At 52.2% G+C, this 24,966-nt stretch overlaps 1 protein-coding gene across 1 annotated transcript in view; it reads right to left on the reverse strand.

Annotated features, from left to right (window-relative positions):
• LOC140460849 (interferon regulatory factor 8-like) overlaps positions 1-24,966 on the reverse strand; it is a 129,151-nt gene that overhangs the window by 60,125 nt on the left and 44,060 nt on the right. The window lies entirely within an intron of this gene.

The following is a 24,966-nucleotide window of genomic DNA, read 5'->3' on the forward strand; positions in this document are numbered from 1 at the left end:
GTGTGTGTGTGAATGTGAGTGTGTGAGAGAGCGTGTGTGAGTGAGAGTGTGTGTGACTGTATACATGTGAAGGGAGAGTCAGTGAGTGTGACAGTGTGTGTGAGTGTATCTGTATGATAGTGTGTGAGTGTGTGTATGTGAGTGTGACTGTGTGAGTGTTTGAGAATGTGTGTGTGTGAGTGAGAGTGTGTATGAGTGTGTGAGTGTGTCTGTGTGATACTGTCTGTGAATGTGTGTATGTGTGTAAGTGTATGAGTGTGAGAGTGTGTCCGAGTGTGTGTGTGTGTTTGTGTGTGTGTGAAAGTCTGCGTGAGCATGTGTGAGTATGACTGTGGGTGTGTGTCTGTGAATGTGTGTGTGTCTGTGTCAGTGTCTGAGTGTGTGTGTGAGTGTATCTGTATATGAGTGTGTGTATCTGTGTCTGCGTGCGTGACAGAGAGAGAGTGTGTGTGTGTGAGAGAGAGGGACAGTGTGTGTGAGAGAGAGGGACAGTGTGTGTGTGAGAGAGAGAGGGACAGTGTGTGTGTGTGAGAGAGAGGGACAGTGTGTGTGAGAGAGAGAGACTGTGTGTGTGTGAGAGAGAGAGGGACAGTGTGTGTGTGAGAGAGAGAGGGACAGTGTGTGTGAGAGAGAGAGAGGGGACAGTGTGTGTGTGTGTGAGAGAGGGACAGTGTGTGTGTGTGTGAGAGAGGGACAGTGTGTGTGTGTGAGAGAGAGAGAGGGACAGTGTGTGTGAATGAGAGAGAGGGACAGTGTGTGTGTGAGAGAGAGAGGGACAGTGTGTGTGTGAGAGAGAGAGAGGGACAGTGTGTGTGTGAGAGAGAGAGGGACAGTGTGTGTGTGTGTGAGAGAGGGACAGTGTGTGTGTGTGAGGAAGGGGGACAGTGTGTGTGTGTGAGAGAGAGAGGGACAGTGTGTGTGTGAGAGAGGGACAGTGTGTGTGTGTGAGAGAGAGAGAGGGACAGTGTGTGTGTGAGAGAGGGACAGTGTGTGTGTGTGAGAGAGAGAGAGGGACAGTGTGTGTGTGAGAGAGAGAGAGGGACAGTGTGTATGTGAGAGAGAGAGGGACAGTGTGTGTGTGAGAGAGAGAGAGAGGGACAGTGTGTGTGTGAGAGAGGGACAGTGTGTGTGTGAGAGAGGGACAGTGTGTGTGTGAGAGAGAGAGGGGACAGTGTGTGTGTGAGAGAGAGAGGGACAGTGTGTGTGTGTGAGAGAGGGACAGTGTGTGTGTGAGAGAGAGAGGGACAGTGTGTGTGTGAGAGAGAGAGAGAGGGACAGTGTGTGTGTGTGAGAGAGGGACAGTGTGTGTGTGTGTGAGAGGATATACCCCACACCCCTCACTGTAACACTCTCTGATATACCCCACACCCCTCACTGTAACACACCCTGATATACCCCACACCCCTCACTGTAACCCTCTCTGATATACCCCACACCCCTCACTGTAACACTCTCTGATATACCCCACACCCCTCACTGTAACACACCCTGATATACCCCACACCCCTCACTGTAACACACCCTGATATTCCCCACACCCCTCACTGTAACACACCCTGATATACCCCACACCCCTCACTGTAACACACTCTGATATACCCCACACCCCACACTGTAACACACTCTGATATACCCCACACCCCTCACTGTAACACACCCTGATATACCCCACACCCCTCACTGTAACACACTCTGATATACCCCACACCCCTCACTGTAACACTCTCTGATATACCCCACACCCCTCACTGTAACACACCCTGATATACCCCACACCCCTCACTGTAACACACCCTGATATACCCCACACCCCTCACTGTAACACACCCTGATATACCCCACACCCCTCACAGTAACACTCTCTGATATGCCCCACACCCCTCACTGTAACACTCTCTGATATACCCCACACCCCTCACTGTAACACACCCTGATATACCCCACACCCCTCAATGTAACGCACTCTGATATACCACACACCCCTCACTGTAACACACCCTGATATACCCCACACCCCTCACTGTAACACTCTCTGATATACCACACACCCCTCACTGTAACACTCTCTGATATACCCCACACCCCTCACTGTAACACACCCTGATATACCCCACACCCCTCACTGTAACACACCCTGATATACCCCACACCCCTCACTGTAACACAATCTGATATACCCCACACCCCTCACTGTAACACACCCTGATATACCCCACACCCCTCACTGTAACACACCCTGATATACCCCACACCCCTCACTGTAACACTCTCTGATATACCCCACACCCCTCACTGTAACACACTCTGATATACCCCACACCCCTCACTGTAACACTCTCTGATATAGCCCACACCCCTCACTGTAACACTCTCTGATATACCCCACACCCCTCACTGTAACACACCCTGATATACCCCACACCCCTCACTGTAACACTCTCTGATATAGCCCACACCCCTCACTGTAACACTCTCTGATATATCCCACACCCCTCACTGTAACACACCCTGATATACCCCACACCCCTCTCTGTAACACACTCTGATATACCCCACACCCCTCACTATAACACACCCTGATATATCCCACACCCCTCACTATAACACTCTCTGATATACCCCACACCCCTCACTGTAACACTCTCTGATATACCCCACACCCCTCACTGTAACACACCCTGATATACCCCACAGCCCTCACTGTAACACACACTGATATACCTCACACCCCTCACTGTAACACACCCTGATATACCCCACACCCCTCACTGTAACACACTCTGATATACCCCACACCCCTCACTGTAACACTCTCTGATATACCCCACACCCCTCACTGTAACACACTCTGATATACCCCACACCCCTCACTGTAACACTCTCTGATATACCCCACACCCCTCACTGTAACACACCCTGATATACCCCACACCCCTCACTGTAACACACTCTGATATACCCCACACCCCTCACTGTAACACTCTCTGATATACCCCACACCCCTCACTGTAACACACTCTGATATACCCCACACCCCTCACTGTAACACACCCTGATATACCCCACACCCCTCACTGTAACACACCCTGATATACCCCACAGCCCTCACTGTAACACTCTCTGTTATACCCCACACCCCTCTCTGTAACACACTCTGATATACCCCACACCCCTCACTGTAACACACCCTGATATACCCCACACCCCTCACTGTAACACTCTCTGATATACCCCACACCCCTCACTGTAACACACCCTGATATACCCCACACCCCTCACTGTAACACTCTCTGATATACCCCACACCCCTCACTGTAACACACCCTGATATACCCCACACCCCTCACTGTAACACTCTCTGATATACCCCACACCCCTCACTGTAACACACCCTGATATACCCCACACCCCTCACTGTAACACACCCTGATATACCCCACAACCTTCACTGTAACACACCCTGATATACCCCACACCCCTCACTGTAACACTCTCTGATATACCTCACACCCCTCACTGTATCACTCTCTGATATACCCCACACCCCTCACTGTAACACACCCTGATATACCCCACACCCCTCACTGTAACACACCCTGATATACCCCACACCCCTCACTGTAACACTCTCTGATATACCCCACACCCCTCACTGTAACACACTCTGATATACCCCACACCCCCCTCACTGTAACACACCTGATATACCCCTCACCCCTCACTGTAACGCTCTCTGATATACCCCACACCCCTCACTGTAACACACTCTGATATACCCCACACCCCTCACTGTAACACACTCTGATATACCCCACACCCCCCTCACTGTAACACTCTCTGATATACCCCACACCCCTCACTGTAACACACTCTGATATACCCCACACCCCCCTCACTGTAACACACCTGATATACCCCTCACCCCTCACTGTAACGCTCTCTGATATACCCCACACCCCTCACTGTAACACTCTCTGATATACCCCACACCCCTCAGTGTAACACACCCTGATATACCCCACACCCCTCACTGTAACACACCCAGATATACCCCACACCCCTCACTGTAACACACCCTGATATACCCCACACCCCTCACTGTAACACCCTCTGATATACCCCACACCCCTCACTGTAACACTCTCTGATATACCCTACACCCCTCACTGTAACACCCTCTGATATACCCCACACCCCTCACTGTAACACTCTCTGATATACCCCACACCCCTCACTGTAATACACCCTGATATACCCCACACCCCTCACTGTAACACTCTCTGATATACCCCACACCCCTCACTGTAACACACCCAGATATACCCCACACCCCTCACTGTAACCCTCTCTGATATACCCTACACCCCTCACTGTAACACCCTCTGATATACCCCACACCCCTCACTGTAACACACCCTGATATACCCCACACCCCTCACTGTAACCCTCTCTGATATACCCTACACCCCTCACTGTAACACCCTCTGATATACCCCACACCCCTCACTGTAACACTCTCTGATATACCCCACACCCCTCACTGTAACACTCTCTGATATACCCCACACCCCTCACTGTAATACACCCTGATATACCCCACACCCCTCACTGTAACACACCCTGATATACCCCACACCCTTCACTGTAACACTCTCTGATATACCCCACACCCCTCACTGTAATACACCCTGATATACCCCACACCCCCCTCACTGTAACACACCTGATATACCCCTCACTGTAACGCTCTCTGATATACCCCACACCCCTCACTGTAACACTCTCTGATATACCCCACACCCCTCAGTGTAAGACACCCTGATATACCCCACACCCCTCACTGTAACACACCCAGATATACCCCACACCCCTCACTGTAACACACCCTGATATACCCCACACCCCTCACTGTAACACCCTCTGATATACCCCACACCCCTCACTGTAACACTCTCTGATATACCCTACACCCCTCACTGTAACACCCTCTGATATACCCCACACCCCTCACTGTAACACTCTCTGATATACCCCACACCCCTCACTGTAACACTCTCTGATCTACCCCACACCCCTCACTGTAATACACCCTGATATACCCCACACCCCTCACTGTAACACTCTCTGAAATACCCCACACCCCTCACTGTAACACACCCTGATATACCCCACACCCCTCACTGTAATACACCCTGATATACCCCACACCCCTCACTGTAACACGCTCTGATATACCCCACACCCCTCACTGTAACACACCCTGATATACCCCCCACATTCGTCACTGTAACACACCCTGATATACCCCACACCCCTCACTGTAACACTCTCTGATATACCCCACACCCCTCACTGTAACACTCTCTGATATACCCCTCACCCCTCTCTCTAACCCTCTCTGATATACCCCACACCCCTCACTGTAACTCTGTCTGATATACCCCACACCCCTCACAGTAACACTCTCTGATATACCCCACACCCCTCACTGTAACACTCTCTGATATACCCCACACCCCTCACTGTAACACACTCTGATATACCCCACACCCCTCACTGTAACACTCTCTGATATACCCCACACCCCTCACTGTAACACACCCTGATATACCCCACACCCCTCACTGTAACACACCCAGATATACCCCACACCCCTCACTGTAACACACCCTGATATACCCCACACCCCTCACTGTAACACACCCTGATATACCCCACACCCCTCACTGTAACACACCCTGATATACCCCACACCCCTCACTGTAACACACCCTGATATACCCCCCACACTCCTCACTGTAACACATCCTGATATACCCCACACCCCTCACTGTAACACACTCTGATATACCCCACACCCCTCACTGTAACACACTCTGATATACCTCACACCCCTCACTGTAACACTCTCTGATATACCTTTCACCCCTCTCTCTAACCCTCTCTGATATACCCCACACCCCTCACTGTCACACTGTCTGATATACCCCACACCCCTCACTGTAACACACTCTGATATACCCCACACCCCTCACTGTAACACACCCTGATATACCCCACACCCCTCACTGTAACACACCCTGATATACCCCACACCCCTCACTGTAACACTCTCTGATATACCCCACACCCCTCACTGTAACACACCCTGATATACCCCACACCCCTCACTGTAACACTCTCTGATATACCCCACACCCCTCACTGTAACACTCTCTGATATACCCCACACCCCTCACTGTAACACTCTCTGATATACCCCACACCCCTCACTGTAACACACCCTGATATACCCCACACCCCTCACTGTAACACTCTCTGATATACCCCACACCCCTCACTGTAACACTCTCTGATATACCCCACACCCCTCACTGTAACACTCTCTGTTATACCCCACACCCCTCACTGTAACACTCTCTGATATACCCCACACCCCTCACTGTAACACACCCTGATATACCCCACACCCCTCACCGTAACACTCTCTGATATACCCCACACCCCTCACAGTAACACTCTCTGATATACCCCACACCCCTCACTGTAACACTCTCTGATATACCCCACACCCCTCACTGTAACACACTCTGATATACCCCACACCCCTCACTGTAACACACTCTGATATACCGCACACCCCTCACTGTAACACTCTCTGATATACCCCACACCCCTCACTGTAACACTCTCTGATATATCCCACACCCCTCACTGTAACACACCCTGATATACCCCACACCCCTCACTGTAACACACTCTGATATACCCCACACCCCTCACTGTAACACACTCTGATATACCTCACACCCCTCACTGTAACACTCTCTGATATACCTTTCACCCCTCTCTCTAACCCTCTCTGATATACCCCACACCCCTCACTGTAACACTCTCTGATATACCCCACACCCCTCACTGTAACACTCTCTGATATACCCCACACCCCTCACTGTAACACACCCTGATATACCCCACACCCCTCACTGTAATACACCCTGATATACCCCACACCCCTCACTGTAACACTCTCTGATATACCCCACACTCCTCACTGTAACACACTCTGATATACCCCACACCCCCCTCACTGTAACACACTCTGATATACCCCACACCCCTCACTGTAACACACCCTGATATAGCCCACACCCCTCACTGTAACACTCTCTGATATAGCCCACACCCCTCACTGTAACACTCTCTGATATACCCCACACCCCTCACTGTAACACACCCTGATATACCCCACACCCCTCTCTGTAACACACTCTGATATACCCCACACCCCTCACTGTAACACACCCTGATATACCCCACACCCCTCACTGTAACACTCTCTGATATAGCCCACACCCCTCACTGTAACACTCTCTGATATAGCCCACACCCCTCACTGTAACACTCTCTGATATACCCCACACCCCTCACTGTAACACTCTCTGATATACCCCACACTCCTCACTGTAACACACTCTGATATACCCCACACCCCTCACTGTAACACACCCTGATATACCCCACACCCCTCTCTGTAACACACCCTGATATACCCCACACCCCTCACTGTAACACTCTCTGATATAGCCCACACCCCTCACTGTAACACTCTCTGATATACCCCACACCCCTCACTGTAACACACCCTGATATACCCCACACCCCTCTCTGTAACACACTCTGATATACCCCACACCCCTCACTGTAACACACCCTGATATATCCCACACCCCTCACTGTAACACTCTCTGATATACCCCACACCCCTCACTGTAACACTCTCTGATATACCCCACACCCCTCACTGTAACACACCCTGATATACCCCACACCCCTCACTGTAACACACCCTGATATACCCCACACCCCTCACTGAAACACACCCTGATATACCCCACACCCCTCACTGTAACACTCTCTGATATACCTCACACCCCTCACTGTATCACTCTCTGATATACCCCACACCCCTCACTGTAACACACCCTGATATACCCCACACCCCTCACTGTAACACACCCTGATAAACCCCACACCCCTCACTGTAACACTCTCTGATATACCCCACACTCCTCACTGTAACACACTCTGATATACCCCACACCCCCCTCACTGTAACACACTCTGATATACCCCACACCCCTCACTGTAACACACCCTGATATACCCCACACCCCTCACTGTAACACACCCTGATATACTCCACACCCCTCACTGTAACACACCCTGATATACCCCACACCCCTCACTGTAACACTCTCTGATATACCCCACACCCCCCTCACTGTAACACACTCTGATATACCCCACACCCCTCACTGTAACACACCCTGATATACCCCACACCCCTCACTGTAACACACCCTGATATACCCCACACCCCTCACTGTAACACACCCTGATATACCCCACACCCCTCACTGTAACACACCCTGATATACTCCACACCCCTCACTGTAACACACCCTGATATACCCCACACCCCTCACTGTAACACACTCTGATATACCCCACACCCCTCACTGTAACACTCTCTGATATACCCCACACTCCTCACTGTAACACACTCTGATATACCCCACACCCCTCACTGTAACACACCCTGATATACCCCACACCCCTCACTGTAACACTCTCTGATATACCCCACACCCCTCACTGTAACACACCCTGATATACCCCACACCCCTCACTGTAACACACCCTGATATACCCCACACCCCTCACTGTAACACACCCTGATATACCCCACACCCCTCACAGTAACACTCTCTGATATGCCCCACACCCCTCACTGTAACACTCTCTGATATACCCCACACCCCTCACTGTAACACACCCTGATATACCCCACACCCCTCACTGTAACGCACTCTGATATACCACACACCCCTCACTGTAACACACCCTGATATACCCCACACCCCTCACTGTAACACTCTCTGATATACCACACACCCCTCACTGTAACACTCTCTGATATACCCCACACCCCTCACTGTAACACACCCTGATATACCCCACACCCCTCACTGTAACACACCCTGATATACCCCACACCCCTCACCGTAACACACCCTGATATACCCCACACCCCTCACTGTAACACTCTCTGATATACCGCACACCCCTGACTGTAACACACCCTGATATACCCCACACCCCTCACCGTAACACACCTTGATATACCCCACACCCCTCACTGAAACACACCCTGATATACCCCACACCTCTCACTGTAACACTCTCTGATATAGCCCACACCCCTCACTGTAACACTCTCTGATATACCCCACACCCCTCACTGTAACACTCTCTGATATACCCCACACCCCTCACTGTAACACACCCTGATATACCCCACACCCCTCACTGTAACACACCCTGATATACCCCACACCCCTCACTGTAACACACTCTGATATACCCCACACCCCTCACTGTAAAACACCCTGATATACCCCACACCCCTCACTGTAACACTCTGATATACCCCACACCCCTCACTGTAACACACCGTGATATACCCCACAACCCTCACTGTAACACACCCTGATATACCCCACACCCCTCACTGTAACACTCTCTGATATACCCCACACCCCTGACTGTAATACTCTCTGATATACCCCACACCCCTCACCGTAACACACCTTGATATACCCCACACCCCTCACTGAAACACTCTCTGATATACCCCACACCCCTCACTGTAACACTCGCTGATATACCCCACACCCCTCACTGTAACACTCTCTGATATACCCCACACCCCTCACTGTAACACACCCTGATATACCCCACACCCCTCACTGTAACACAATCTGATATACCCCACACCCCTCACTGTAACACACCCTGATATACCCCACACCCCTCACTGTAACACACCCTGATATACCCCACACCCCTCACTGTAACACACTCTGATATACCCCACACCCCTCACTGTAACACACCCTGATATACCCCACACCCCTCAATGTAACACTCTCTGATATACCCCACACCCCTCACTGTAACACACTCTGATATACCCCACACCCCTCACTGTAACACTCTCTGATATAGCCCACACCCCTCACTGTAACACTCTCTGATATACCCCACACCCCTCACTGTAACACACCCTGATATACCCCACACCCCTCACTGTAACACACCCTGATATATCCCACACCCCTCACTGTAACACTCTCTGATATACCCCACACCCCTCACTGTAACACTCTCTGATATACCCCACACCCCTCACTGTAACACACCCTGATATACCCCACAGCCCTCACTGTAACACACCCTGATATACCCCACACCCCTCACTGTAACACACCCTGATATACCCCACACCCCTCACTGTAACACACCCTGATATACCCCACACCCCTCACAGTAACACTCTCTGATATGCCCCACACCCCTCACTGTAACACTCTCTGATATACCCCACACCCCTCACTGTAACACACCCTGATATACCCCACACCCCTCACTGTAACGCACTCTGATATACCACACACCCCTCACTGTAACACACTCTGATATACCCCACACCCCTCACTGTAACACTCTCTGATATACCCCACACCCCTCACTGTAACACACTCTGATATACCCCACACCCCTCACTGTAACACACTCTGATATACCACACACCCCTCACTGTAACACACCCTGATATACCCCACACCCCTCACTGTAGCACTCTCTGATATACCCCACACCCCTCACTGTAACACTCTCTGATATACCCCACACCCCTCACTGTAGCACTCTCTGATATACCCCACACCCCTCACTGTAACACACCCTGATATACCCCACACCCCTCACTGTAACACACCCTGATATACCCCACACCCCTCACTGTAACACTCTCTGATATACCACACACCCCTCACTGTAACACTCTCTGATATACCCCACACCCCTCACTGTAACACACCCTGATATACCCCACACCCCTCACTGTAACACTCTCTGATATACCACACACCCCTCACTGTAACACTCTCTGATATACCTCACAACCCTCACTGTATCACTCTCTGATATACCCCACACCCCTCACTGTAACACACCCTGATATACCCCACACCCCTCACTGTAACACTCACTGATATACCCCACACCCCTGACTGTAACACACCCTGATATACCCCACACCCCTCACCGTAACACACCTTGATATACCCCACACCCCTCACTGAAACACACCCTGATATACCCCACACCCCTCACTGTAACACTCTCTGATATAGCCCACACCCCTCACTGTAACACTCTCTGATATACCCCACACCCCTCACTGTAACACTCTCTGATATACCCCACACCCCTCACTGTAACACACCCTGATATACCCCACACCCCTCACTGTAACACACCCTGATATACCCCACACCCCTCACTGTAACACACCCTGATATACCCCACACCCCTCACTGTAACACACTCTGATATACCCCACACCCCTCACTGTAACACTCTCTGATATACCCCACACCCCTCACTGTAACACACCCTGATATACCCCACACCCCTCACTGTAACACACCCTGATATACCCCACACCCCTCACTGTAACACTCTCTGATATACCCCACACCCCTCACTGTAACACACTCTGATATACCCCACACCCCTCACTGTAACACTCTCTGATATACCCCACACCCCTCACTGTAACACACCCTGATATACCCCACACCCCTCACTGTAACACACTCTGATATACCCCACACCCCTCACTGTAACACACCCTGATATACCCCACAGCCCTCACTGTAACACTCTCTGTTATACCCCACACCCCTCTCTGTAACACACTCTGATATACCCCACACCCCTCACTATAACACACCCTGATATACCCCACACCCCTCACTGTAACACTCTCTGATATACCCCACACCCCTCACTGTAACACACCCTGATATACCCCACACCCCTCACTGTAACACTCTCTGATATACCCCACACCCCTCACTGTAACACACCCTGATATACCCCACACCCCTCACTGTAACACTCTCTGATATACCCCACACCCCTCACTGTAACACACCCTGATATACCCCACACCCCTCACTGTAACACACCCTGATATACCCCACAACCTTCACTGTAACACACGCTGATATACCCCACACCCCTCACTGTAACACTCTCTGATATACCTCACAACCCTCACTGTATCACTCTCTGATATACCCCACACCCCTCACTGTAACACCCTGATATACCCCACACCCCTCACTGTAACACACCCTGATATACCCCACACCGCTCACTGTAACAGTCTCTGATATACCCCACACCCCTCACTGTAACACACTCTGATATACCCCACACCCCCCTCACTGTAACACACCTGATATACCCCTCACCCCTCACTGTAACGCTATCTGATATACCCCACACCCCTCACTGTAACACACTCTGATATACCCCACACCCCTCACTGTAACACACTCTGATATACCCCACACCCCCCTCACTGTAACACTCTCTGATATACCCCACACCCCTCACTGTAACACACTCTGATATACCCCACACCCCCCTCACTGTAACACACCTGATATACCCCTCACCCCTCACTGTAACGCTCTCTGATATACCCCACACCCCTCACTGTAACACTCTCTGATATACCCCACACCCCTCAGTGTAACACACCCTGATATACCCCACACCCCTCACTGTAACACACCCAGATATGCCCCACACCCCTCACTGTAACACACCCTGATATACCCCACACCCCTCACTGTAACACCCTCTGATATACCCCACACCCCTCACTGTAACGCACCCTGATATACCCCACACCCCTCACTGTAACACACTCTGATATACCCCACACCCCTCACTGTAACACACCCTGATATACCCCACACCCCTCACTGTAACCCTCTCTGATATACCCTACACCCCTCACTGTAACACCCTCTGATATACCCCACACCCCTCACTGTTACACTCTCTGATATACCCCACACCCCTCACTGTAATACACCCTGATATACCCCACACCCCTCACTGTAACCCTCTCTGATATACCCTACACCCCTCACTGTAACACCCTCTGATATACCCCACACCCCTCACTGTAACACACCCTGATATACCCCACACCCCTCACTGTAACCCTCTCTGATATACCCTACACCCCTCACTGTAACACCCTCTGATATACCCCACACCCCTCACTGTAACACTCTCTGATATACCCCACACCCCTCACTGTAACACTCTCTGATATACCCCACACCCCTCACTGTAATACACCCTGATATACCCCACACCCCTCACTGTAACACACCCTGATATACCCCACACCCTTCACTGTAACACTCTCTGATATACCCCACACCCCTCACTGTAATACACCCTGATATACCCCACACCCCTCACTGTAACACCCTCTGATATACCCCACACCCCTCACTGTAACACTCTCTGATATACCCCACACCCCTCACTGTAACACTCTCTGATCTACCCCACACCCCTCACTGTAATACACCCTGATATACCCCACACCCCTCACTGTAACACTCTCTGAAATACCCCACACCCCTCACTGTAACACACCCTGATATACCCCACACCCCTCACTGTAATACACCCTGATATACCCCACACCCCTCACTGTAAAACGCTCTGATATACCCCACACCCCTCACTGTAACACACCCTGATATACCCCCCACATTCGTCACTGTAACACACCCTGATATACCCCACACCCCTCACTGTAACACACTCTGATATACCCCACACCCCTCACTGTAACACTCTCTGATATACCCCTCACCCCTCTCTCTAACCCTCTCTGATATACCCCACACCCCTCACTGTAACTCTGTCTGATATACCCCACACCCCTCACAGTAACACTCTCTGATATACCCCACACCCCTCACTGTAACACTCTCTGATATACCCCACACCCCTCACTGTAACACACCCTGATATACCCCCCACACTCCTCACTGTAACACACCCTGATATACCCCACACCCCTCACTGTAACACACTCTGATATACCCCACACCCCTCACTGTAACACACTCTGATATACCTCACACCCCTCACTGTAACACTCTCTGATATACCTTTCACCCCTCTCTCTAACCCTCTCTGATATACCCCACACCCCTCACTGTAACACACCCTGATATACCCCACACCCCTCACTGTAACACACCCAGATATACCCCACACCCCTCACTGTAACACACCCTGATATACCCCACACCCCTCACTGTAACACACCCTGATATACCCCACACCCCTCACTGTAACACACCCTGATATAGCCCACACCCCTCACTGTAACACACTCTGATATACCCCACACCCCTCACTGTAACACACTCTGATATACCTCACACCCCTCACTGTAACACTCTCTGATATACCTTTCACCCCTCTCTCTAACCCTCTCTGATATACCCCACACCCCTCACTGTCACACTGTCTGATATACCCCACACCCCTCACTGTAACACACTCTGATATACCCCACACCCCTCACTGTAACACACCCTGATATACCCCACACCCCTCACTGTAACACACCCTGATATACCCCATACCCCTCACTGTAACACTCTCTGATATACCCCACACCCCTCACTGTAACACACCCTGATATACCCCACACCCCTCACTGTAACACTCTCTGATATACCCCACACCCCTCACTGTAACACTCTCTGATATACCCCACACCCCTCACTGTAACACACCCTGATATACCCCACACCCCTCACTGTAACACACCCTGATATACCCCACACCCCTCACTGTAACTCTCTCTGATATACCCCACACCCCTCACTGTAACACACCCTGATATACCCCACACCCCTCACTGTAACACTCTCTGATATACCCCACACCCCTCACTGTAACACTCTCTGATATACCCCACACCCCTCACTGTAACACTCTCTGTTATACCCCACACCCCTCACTGTAACACTCTCTGATATACCCCACACCCCTCACTGTAACACACCCTGATATACCCCACACCCCTCACCGTAACACTCTCTGATATACCCCACACCCCTCACTGTAACACACCCTGATATACCCCACACCCCTCACTGTAACACACCCTGATATACCCCACACCCCTCACTGTAACACACTCTGATATACCCCACACCCCTCACTGTAACACACCCTGATATACCCCACACCCCTCAATGTAACACTCTCTGATATACCCCACACCCCTCACTGTAACACACTCTGATATACCCCACACCCCTCACTGTAACACTCTCTGATATAGCCCACACCCCTCACTGTAACACTCTCTGATATACCCCACACCCCTCACTGTAACGCACCCTGATATACCCCACACCCCTCTCTGTAACACACCCTGATATACCCCACACCCCTCACTGTAACACTCTCTGATATAGCCCACACCCCTCACTGTAACACTCTCTGATATACCCCACACCCCTCACTGTAACACACCCTGATATACCCCACACCCCTCTCTGTAACACACTCTGATATACCCCACACCCCTCACTGTAACACACCCTGATATATCCCACACCCCTCACTGTAACACTCTCTGATATACCCCACACCCCTCACTGTAACACTCTCTGATATACCCCACACCCCTCACTGTAACACACCCTGATATACCCCACACCCCTCACTGTAACACACCCTGATATACCCCACACCCCTCACTGTAACACACCCTGATATACCCCACACCCCTCACTGTAACACACCCTGATATACCCCACACCCCTCACAGTAACACTCTCTGATATGCCCCACACCCCTCACTGTAACACTCTCTGATATACCCCACACCCCTCACTGTAACACACCCTGATATACCCCACACCCCTCACTGTAACGCACTCTGATATACCACACACCCCTCACTGTAACACACCCTGATATACCCCACACCCCTCACTGTAACACTCTCTGATATACCACACACCCCTCACTGTAACACTCTCTGATATACCCCACACCCCTCACTGTAACACACCCTGATATACCCCACACCCCTCACTGTAACACACCCTGATATATCCCACACCCCTCACCGTAACACACCCTGATATACCCCACACCCCTCACTGTAACACTCTCTGATATACCCCACACCCCTGACTGTAACACACCCTGATATACCCCACACCCCTCACCGTAACACACCTTGATATACCCCACACCCCTCACTGAAACACACCCTGATATACCCCACACCCCTCACTGTAACACTCTCTGATATAGCCCACACCCCTCACTGTAACACACTCTGATATACCCCACACCCCTCACTGTAACACTCTCTGATATACCCCACACCCCTCACTGTAACACTCTCTGATATACCCCACACCCCTCACTGTAACACACCCTGATATACCCCACACCCCTCACTGTAACACTCTCTGATATACCCCACACCCCTCACTGTAACACTCTCTGATATACCCCACACCCCTCACTGTAACACACCCTGATATACCCCACACCCCTCACTGTAACACACCCTGATATACCCCACACCCCTCACTGTAACACACTCTGATATACCCCACACCCCTCACTGTAAAACACCCTGATATACCCCACACCCCTCACTGTAACACACCCTGATATACCCCACACCCCTCACTGTAACACACTCTGATATACCCCACACCCCTCACTGTAACACACCCTGATATACCCCACACCCCTCACTGTAACACTCTGATATACCCCACACCCCTCACTGTAACACACCCTGATATACCCCACACCCCTCACTGTAACACACCCTGATATACCCCACACCCCTCACTGTAACACACCCTGATATACCCCACACCCCTCACTGTAACACACCCTGATATACCCCACACCCCTCTCTGTAACACACCCTGATATACCCCACACCCCTCACTGTAACACTCTCTGATATAGCCCACACCCCTCACTGTAACACTCTCTGATATACCCCACACCCCTCACTGTAACACACCCTGATATACCCCACACCCCTCTCTGTAACACACTCTGATATACCCCACACCCCTCACTGTAACACACCCTGATATATCCCACACCCCTCACTGTAACACTCTCTGATATACCCCACACTCCTCACTGTAACACTCTCTGATATACCCCACACCCCTCACTGTAACACTCTCTGATATACCCCACACCCCTCACTGTAACACACCCTGATATACCCCACAGCCCTCACTGTAACACACCCTGATATACCCCACACCCCTCACTGTAACACTCTCTGATATACCCCACACCCCTCACTGTAACACTCTCTGATATACCCCACACCCCTCACTGTAACACACCCTGATATACCCCACACCCCTCACTGTCACACTCTCTGATAAACCCCACACCCCTCACTGTAACACTCTCTGATATACCCCACACCCCTCACTGTAACACTCTCTGATATACCCCACACCCCTCAGTGTAACACTCTCTGATATACCCCACACCCCTCACTGTAACACACCCTGATATACCCCACACCCCTCACTGTAACCCTCTCTGATATACCCCACACCCCTCACTGTAACACACCCTGATATACCCCACACCCCTCACTGTAACCCTCTCTGATATACCCCACACCCCTCACTGTAACACACCCTGATATACCCCACACCCCTCACTGTAACCCTCTCTGATATACCCCACACCCCTCACTGTAACCCTCTCTGATATACCCCACACCCCTCACTGTAACACACTCTGATATACCCCACACCCCCCTCACTGTAACACACCTGATATACCCCTCACCCCTCACTGTAACACACTCTGATATACCCCACACCCCTCACTGTAACGCTCTCTGATATACCCCACACCCCTCACTGTAACGCTCTCAGATATACCCCACACCCCTCACTGTAACACTCTCTGATATACCCCACACCCCTCAGTGTAACACTCTCTGATATACCCCACACCCCTCACTGTAACACACCCTGATATACCCCACACCCCTCACTGTAACCCTCTCTGATATACCCCACACCCCTCAGTGTAACACTCTCTGATATACCCCACACCCCTCACTGTAACACACCCTGATATACCCCACACCCCTCACTGTAACACTCTCTGATATACCCCACACCCCTGACTGTAACACACCCTGATATACCCCACACCCCTCACCGTAACACACCTTGATATACCCCACACCCCTCACTGAAACACACCCTGATATACCCCACACCCCTCACTGTAACACTCTCTGATATAGCCCACACCCCTCACTGTAACACTCTCTGATATACCCCACACCCCTCACTGTAACACTCTCTGATATACCCCACACCCCTCACTGTAACACACCCTGATATACCCCACACCCCTCACTGTAACACACCCTGATATACCCCACACCCCTCACTGTAACACACTCTGATATACCCCACACCCCTCACTGTAAAACACCCTGATATACCCCACACCCCTCACTGTAACACTCTGATATACCCCACACCCCTCACTGTAACACACCCTGATATACCCCACACCCCTCACTGTAACACACCCTGATATACCCCACACCCCTCACTGTAACACTCTCTGATATACCCCACACCCCTCACTGTAATACTCTCTGATATACCCCACACCCCTCACCGTAACACACCTTGATATACCCCACACCCCTCACTGAAACACTCTCTGATATACCCCACACCCCTCACTGTAACACTCGCTGATATACCCCACACCCCTCACTGTAACACTCTCTGATATACCCCACACCCCTCACTGTAACACACCCTGATATACCCCACACCCCTCACTGTAACACAATCTGATATACCCCACACCCCTCACTGTAACACACCCTGATATACCCCACACCCCTCACTGTAACACACCCTGATATACCCCACACCCCTCACTGTAACACACTCTGATATACCCCACACCCCTCACTGTAACACACCCTGATATACCCCACACCCCTCAATGTAACACTCTCTGATATACCCCACACCCCTCTCTGTAACACACCCTGATATACCCCACACCCCTCACTGTAACACTCTCTGATATAGCCCACACCCCTCACTGTAACACTCTCTGATATACCCCACACCCCTCACTGTAACACACCCTGATATACCCCACACCCCTCTCTGTAACACACTCTGATATACCCCACACCCCTCACTGTAACACACCCTGATATATCCCACACCCCTCACTGTAACACTCTCTGATATACCCCACACCCCTCACTGTAACACTCTCTGATATACCCCACACCCCTCACTGTAACACACCCTGATATACCCCACACCCCTCACTGTAACACACCCTGATATACCCCACACCCCTCACTGTAACACACCCTGATATACCCCACACCCCTCACTGTAACACACCCTGATATACCCCACACCCCTCACAGTAACACTCTCTGATATGCCCCACACCCCTCACTGTAACACTCTCTGATATACCCCACACCCCTCACTGTAACACACCCTGACATACCCCACACCCCTCACTGTAACGCACTCTGATATACCACACACCCCTCACTGTAACACACCCTGATATACCCCACACCCCTCACTGTAACACTCTCTGATATACCACACACCCCTCACTGTAACACTCTCTGATATACCCCACACCCCTCACTGTAACACACCCTGATATACCCCACACCCCTCACTGTAACACACCCTGATATATCCCACACCCCTCACCGTAACACACCCTGATATACCCCACACCCCTCACTGTAACACTCTCTGATATACCCCACACCCCTGACTGTAACACACCCTGATATACCCCACACCCCTCACCGTAACACACCTTGATATACCCCACACCCCTCACTGAAACACACCCTGATATACCCCACACCCCTCACTGTAACACTCTCTGATATAGCCCACACCCCTCACTGTAACACTCTCTGATATACCCCACACCCCTCACTGTAACACTCTCTGATATACCCCACACCCCTCACTGTAACACACCCTGATATACCCCACACCCCTCACTGTAACACACCCTGATATACCCCACACCCCTCACTGTAACACACTCTGATATACCCCACACCCCTCACTGTAAAACACCCTGATATACCCCACACCCCTCACTGTAACACACCCTGATATACCCCACACCCCTCACTGTAACACACTCTGATATACCCCACACCCCTCACTGTAACACACCCTGATATACCCCACACCCCTCACTGTAACACTCTGATATACCCCACACCCCTCACTGTAACACACCCTGATATACCCCACACCCCTCACTGTAACACACCCTGATATACCCCACACCCCTCACTGTAACACACCCTGATATACCCCACACCCCTCACTGTAACACACCCTGATATACCCCACACCCCTCTCTGTAACACACCCTGATATACCCCACACCCCTCACTGTAACACTCTCTGATATAGCCCACACCCCTCACTGTAACACTCTCTGATATACCCCACACTCCTCACTGTAACACTCTCTGATATACCCCACACCCCTCACTGTAACACACCCTGATATACCCCACACCCCTCTCTGTAACACACCCTGATATACCCCACACCCCTCACTGTAACACACCCTGATATATCCCACACCCCTCACTGTAACACTCTCTGATATACCCCACACTCCTCACTGTAACACTCTCTGATATACCCCACACCCCTCACTGTAACACTCTCTGATATACCCCACACCCCTCACTGTAACACACCCTGATATACCCCACAGCCCTCACTGTAACACACCCTGATATACCCCACACCCCTCACTGTAACACTCTCTGATATACCCCACACCCCTCACTGTAACACACCCTGATATACCCCACACCCCTCACTGTCACACTCTCTGATAAACCCCACACCCCTCACTGTAACACTCTCTGATATACCCCACACCCCTCACTGTAACACACTCTGATATACCCCACACCCCTCACTGTAACACACCCTGATATACCCCTCACCCCTCACTGTAACGCTCTCTGATATACCCCACACCCCTCAGTGTAACACTCTCTGATATACCCCACACCCCTCACTGTAACACACCCTGATATACCCCACACCCCTCACTGTAACCCTCTCTGATATACCCCACACCCCTCACTGTAACACACCCTGATATACCCCACACCCCTCACTGTAACCCTCTCTGATATACCCCACACCCCTCACTGTAACACACCCTGATATACCCCACACCCCTCACTGTAACCCTCTCTGATATACCCCACACCCCTCACAGTAACCCTCTCTGATATACCCCACACCCCTCACTGTAACACACTCTGATATACCCCACACCCCCCTCACTGTAACACACCTGATATACCCCTCACCCCTCACTGTAACACACTCTGATATACCCCACACCCCTCACTGTAACGCTCTCTGATATACCCCACACCCCTCACTGTAACGCTCTCTGATATACCCCACACCCCTCACTGTAACACTCTCTGATATACCCCACACCCCTCAGTGTAACACTCTCTGATATACCCCACACCCCTCACTGTAACACACCCTGATATACCCCACACCCCTCACTGTAACCCTCTCTGATATACCCCACACCCCTCAGTGTAACACTCTCTGATATACCCCACACCCCTCACTGTAACACACCCTGATATACCCCACACCCCTCACTGTAACCCTCTCTGATATACCCCACACCCCTCACTGTAACACACCCTGATATACCCCACACCCCTCACTGTAACCCTCTCTGATATACCCCACACCCCTCACTGTAACCCTCTCTGATATACCCCACACCCCTCACTGTAACCCTCTCTGATATACCCCACATACCCTGGCAGTGCCTTATTAATGAAACCTCTCTGTTTTCGGCAGGGGTGTGTGTGAAAGCATGAGAGTCCATCTGGGCCGAGATGCCTGGCTAGAGACAGCCTCAATCTCCAGGACCTGAATCCTCTCCAGATTGGGACAGGACATCCCGCGAATCTCTCGCAGTTTTCCGATCACGCTGATGGACTGGAAATGACATCTCCGCGGGAAGGCATGGTGCACCAAACCCACTCCCTGCCAAATCTCCAACTTCAATAAACCAATCCGTCCTGAACTGCAAATCGCATGACAGGAGTAAAGCTCCCTCTACACTGTCCCCCACCATCCTAGGGACAGGGACAGCACGGGGTTAGATACAGAGTAAAGCTCCCTCTACACTGTCCCCCCCCACCCCAGGGGGACAGGGACAGCACGGGGATAGATACAGAGTGAAGCTCCCCCTACACTGTCCCCCACCATCCCAGGGACAGGGATAGGGACAGCACGGGGTTAGATACAGAGTAAAGCTCCCCTCTACACTGTCCCCCCCCACCCCAGGGGGACAGGGACAGCACGGGGATAGATACAGAGTGAAGCTCCCCCTACACTGTCCCCCACCATCCCAGGGACAGGGACAGCACGGGGATAGATACAGAGTAAAGCTCACTCTACACTGTCCCCCCTATCCCAGGGACAGGGACAGCACGGGGTTAGATATAGAGCAAAGCTCCCTCTACACTGTCCCCCACCATCGCACGGAGAGGGACAGCACGGGGTTAGATACAGAGTAAAGCTTCTCTACACTGTCCCCCCCATCAAACACTCCCAGGGACAGGGACAGCCCGGGGTTAGATACAGAGTAAAGCTTCCTCTACACTGTCCCCCCCATCAAACACTCCCAGGGACAGGGACAGCACAGGGTTAGATACAGAGTAAAGCTTCCTCTACACTGTCTCCCACTATTAGAGGGACAGGGACAGCACGGGGTTAGATACAGAGTAAAGCTTCCTCTACACTGTCCCCCATCCCAGGGACAGGGACAGCACCGGGTTAGATACAGAGTAAAGCTCCCTCTACACTGTCCCCCATCCCAGGGACAGCACAGGGTTAGATACAGAGTAAAGCTCCCTCTACACTGTTCCCCCCCCATCAAACACTCCCAGGGACAGGGACAGCACGGGGTTAGATACAGAGTAAAGCTCCCTCTACACTGTCCCCCTATCAAACACTCCCAGAGACAGGGACAGCGCGTAGTTAGATACAGAGGAAAGCTCCCTCTACACTGTTCACCCCCATCAAACACTCCCAGGGACAGGGACAGCACGGGGTTAGATACAGAGTAAAGCTCCCTCTACACTGTCCCCCCATCCCAGGGACAGGGACAGCACGGGGTTAGATACAGGGTAAAGCTCCCTCTACACTGTCCCCCCCCATCCCAGGGACAGCATGGGGTTAGATACAGAGTAAAGCTCCCCCTACACTGTCCCCCCCATCCCAGGGACAGCACGGGGTTAGATACAGAGTAAAGCTCCCTCTACGCTGTCCCCCATCAAACTCTCCCAGGGACAGGGACAGCACGGGGTTAGATACAGAGTAAAGCTCCCTCTACACTGTCCCCCCCCATCAAACACTCCCAGGGACAGGGACAGCACGGGGTTAGATACAGAGTAAAGCTCTCTCTACACTGTTAAAAAGGGACTCTCTCCTTCAGGGACCCCCGTTAAAGGGGGAGTCTCTCCCTCGGGGGACCCCCGTTAAAGGGGGAGTCTCTCCCTCGGGGACCCCCCTGTTAAAGGGGGAGTCTCTCCCTCACGGACCCCCGTCAAAGGGGGAGTCTCTCCCTCGGGGACCCCTGTTAAAGGGCGAGTCTCTCCCTCACGGACCCCCGTTAAAGGGGGAGTCTCTCCCTCGGGGACCCCTGTTAAAGGGCGAGTCTCTCCCTCACGGACCCCCCGTTAAAGGGGGAGTCTCTCCCTCACAGCCCCCCGTTAAAGGGGGAGTCTCTCCCTCGGGGACCCCCGTTAAAGGGGGAGTCTCTCCCTCATGGACCCCCGTTTAAAGGGGGAGTCTCTCCTTCGGGGACCCCCGTTAAAGGGGGAGTCTCTCCCTCGGGGACCCCCCGTTAAAGGGGGAGTCTCTCCCTCACGGACCCCCGTTAAAGGGGGAGTCTCTCCCTCGGGGACCCCCGTTAAAGGGGGAGTCTCTCCCTCACGGACCCCCGTTAAAGGGGGAGTCTCTCCCTCAGGGACCCCCATCAAAGGGGGAGACTCTCCCTCATGGACCCCCGTTAAAGGGGGAGTCTCTCCCTCAGGGAACCCGTTAAAGGGGGAGTCTCTCCCTCGGGGGACCCCCGTTAAAGGGGGAGTCTCTCCCTCGGGGGACCCCCGTTAAAGGGGGAGTCTCTCCCTCAGGGACCCCTGTTAAAGGGGGAGTCTCTCCCTCGGGGACCCCCCGTTAAAGGGGGAGTCTCTCCCTCACGGACCCCCGTTAAAGGGGGAGTCTCTCCCTCAGGGACCCCCGTTAAAGGGGGAGTCTCTCCCTCGGGGACCCCCGTTTAAAGGGGGAGTCTCTCCCTCACGGACCCCTGTTAAAGGGGGAGTCTCTCCCTCGGGGGACCCCCGTTAAAGGGGGAGTCTCTCCCTCGGGGACCCCCGTTTAAAGGGGGAGTCTCTCCCTCGGGGACCCCCGTTAAAGGGGGAGTCTCTCCCTCACGGACCCCCCGTTAAAGGGGGAGTCTCTCCCTCGGGGGACCCCCGTTAAAGGGGGAGTCTCTCCCTCGGGGACCCCTGTTAAAGGGGGAGTCTCTCCCTCGGGGACCCCCGTTAAAGGGGGAGTCTCTCCTTCGGGACCCCCGTTAAAGGGGGAGTCTCTCCCTCATGGACCCCCGTTAAAGGGGTTGTCTCTCCCTCGGGGACCCCCGTTAAAGGGGGAGTCTCTCCCTTGGGGACCCCCGATAAAGGGGGGAGTCTCTCCCTCGGGGGACCCCCGTTAAAGGGGGAGTCTCTCCCTCGGGGACCCCCGTTAAAGGGGGAGTCTTTCCCTCATGGACCCCCGTTAAAGGGGGAGTCTCTCCCTC

Source organism: Chiloscyllium punctatum, chromosome 36 (genome assembly GCF_047496795.1).
Source record: "Chiloscyllium punctatum isolate Juve2018m chromosome 36, sChiPun1.3, whole genome shotgun sequence".
Classification (NCBI taxonomy): Eukaryota; Metazoa; Chordata; class Chondrichthyes; order Orectolobiformes; family Hemiscylliidae; genus Chiloscyllium; species Chiloscyllium punctatum.